The sequence below is a fragment of the Brassica oleracea genome, chromosome C7 (assembly GCF_000695525.1).
Source record: "Brassica oleracea var. oleracea cultivar TO1000 chromosome C7, BOL, whole genome shotgun sequence".
Lineage (NCBI taxonomy): Eukaryota > Viridiplantae > Streptophyta > Magnoliopsida > Brassicales > Brassicaceae > Brassica > Brassica oleracea.
This window is the reverse complement of record NC_027754.1, coordinates 15,947,660-15,950,463: the sequence shown is the minus strand read 5'-3', so window position 1 is coordinate 15,950,463 and position 2,804 is coordinate 15,947,660.

Below are 2,804 nucleotides of genomic sequence, written 5' to 3'. Positions count from 1 at the left end.
TGCGATCTGGAAAGCTTGCAGGTGTGCCCTGGGATCGGTTGTTCCATCGTAAGGCGTTACCTTGATCTTTCAAGGGTCCGAAACCCTAGTTCCAGTGATGCGGGTTGTAAAAGGCGTTTTTCGAGATTCCTCGAGCAGCTGATCGATATCGTGTGCGGTGCTAGTAGCGTGGTGAATCTGAGATTTCACCGCTCTAACTTCTGCAGCCATTTTAAGAGATGATCGCGAAGATCACGGATCTGGGATTTCTCGCTAGCAGGTTTCTGATTTTATCAATGTTTGCCACGAGTGTTCCGAATCTGCTCCCCGGCCAGTTCTTCCTGTTCGTCCCAGAAATTCTTTCGAACTGGGAATCATCTTTAGCCGCACGACTCTTTTTACGACGCGGATGCACGTCTGCGTCTTTGTTGGTAGGTTCGGACTGACTGCTAGAATCCACATCGACGCGCTCAATATCTCCTTCTTCCTCGTCTTCTACGATAGGGGGAAGATCTCCCGGGTTTTTCCGCGTTGGCGCAGGGGTTATTTCGTCGAGATTTTGCCCTGATGTTTTCCCATGCGTGTTGTCGGACCGGTCCAAAGGAGTCGTGAAATTGATTCTTCTTCCGTGGATTCAAGTTGTCCCGCACGGAATGACGGCCCTGGTTCTTGCCGTTAGGTTTTTGACTTGTTTAGCGAGAGAACTCATGACCTCGTCTCGTTCTTCCAACTTCTTTTTGAAAGTCGAGAACATTTTCTGAACCTCCTCGAACGTTGCGGTGTTGAGGCTAACCGCGATAATGTTCGCTGCTGGAGTGCTTCCAACGTTGTCGTCGATGGCTTCATCGTCGCGAGTTTGTTGGTTGTTGAGATCGTCAGCTAACATGTCTGATCGAGCGTTTTTGGCTGAGAGTTAGATTGATCCTTACCCCCCTTCCTTCTAACGCTAAACTGTGGGAACCGAAATTTGCACCGTCGATTTCCGTTGAATTATGAAAGTTAGGAAAGCCCTAATTTCCCAGAGGTCCCGGATATCTGTTAAACCACACGTCAAGCAATCAAGAACACGAAAAGACATACGAGAAAAATATGAGAATCGAAAAGAGAAGGAAATTGGTCTTATTCTGAATCTGCGTATGAGCGTTACAACAAGATAAAGGCCTCGGCTGCTAGAGGTGTCCGCGAAATCCCCCAGTTCTAACACCTAAGATTGCAGAAAACCTAATTGAGTCCCAGCTCGAATAACAAAAATGGAAAGTTGCCTAAATTGCTCTAAGTATTGCTCTGAGTAAAAATTCTTGTGTCCCTCTTCCCTTCAGCTTCGATCCCCTTATATACTCCCTCTAAGGCGGTTTACCTTTTCCCTTTCTGCCCTCGGTCGAGTTTATCGCTTCGCGGAAATATTCCATTTTTCTTCGATCTCTGTATTTATCTTCGGAAACTTGACATTTCTCTTCTTTTGGGCGATAAGTGATAAACCGTCGTAACGACTGGGCTTGGTTCCATAAAATCATAAGTGGGCTCTTTGCCGTGTTTTGGCCCTTAATGGGCCATTTTCCGACTTTGGTGTTTTTATGATTTTATAATAAGAATGCTTCCGAAACGACATCGATTCCGAAGAACATTCAAATTCCTCGTATAGCGTAGGCAACCTTGGGTGTTCAGCTAACCGTTGCCGTTTTATACGACCAATCCGAATGTTCTTCGAAAAAATATGAGTTCATGCGGTTTTTAAATCTTAAAGTTCCAATGATACCTCCAATCGAGACGAAACAAGAATGAGTTCGATGCAATCTCGGGAGAGGAGTTACGAGAACGAAGTGAACACGGACTCCGGTCGATCCAGCTCGGCCGTTCGCCGAACTGGACTGGTCCAGCTCGGCCGGCCGAGCTGAATCCGCGTTCGATCCAGCTCGGCCGTTCGCCGAACTGGACCGATCCAGCTCGGCGAACGGCCGAGCTGAATTCCACAGACGATCTAGCTTGTTCGATTCGACGAACTGATCATTAGACCTTTGATAGTTTTTTCCGTTCTTTCTTGACTTCTTTCTTGATTTTATGGAAGAGAAGATTTTATCGTAAGTTTTTCCGACGTTGATTTCGTCGTAACCGATTTTGACCCCAACATTCATAACTTCCCCTTTGATCTCTCCCAAAACTGCCTCTTTGTGGCCTTCGCACCACGCTTGGTCTTGGATGTTGAATCCGACCAACTCTCTGTGTTTCTTTGTGTTTCAGGGTGTAGGAGGAAGCTCTGGGTGCTTGCAAACCCACAGACTTGCCATCCTTTTATAGAAGAAGGGGTGGTTACTTCTTAACCATTGCATCCCTTCGATATCAATTCTGGCCATTGATTTAATCAATGGACCAGAACACACCCATTCGCCTAAGGCAGTTACCAGACGTCCTGGACCTGCTTATCCACTCCTAGACATGTCAAACTGAAGCCCACACGGATTACCCATGCCCATGGCCTGACCAGAAGAGCCCACCTGTCCATAGCCATCCTTGGCCAACAAAACGGCTCGGTAACCGCCCAGACCTGACCCACTGGTCCGAGACCTAAACATTCAGTCCAGCTGAGTTGAGCTGATCACCAGGTGACCCAGATGAGTGAACTACTCCATCCAGTTCAGGGATCTGACACACTCTACTTGAGCTCCAACCAAGCTTCGTCTAGCTAGTTGAACTTCTTGCTTGCATCGCCTAGCTGCTAGACACTTCGTCCAGCTTGCCTTCTTCATCTTATTCAATTCTTCTAAGTCCCTTGGTCTAATCCCAGACCTAGACTAAGTTTTCCCATGATCCATGCTGACTTACACTTG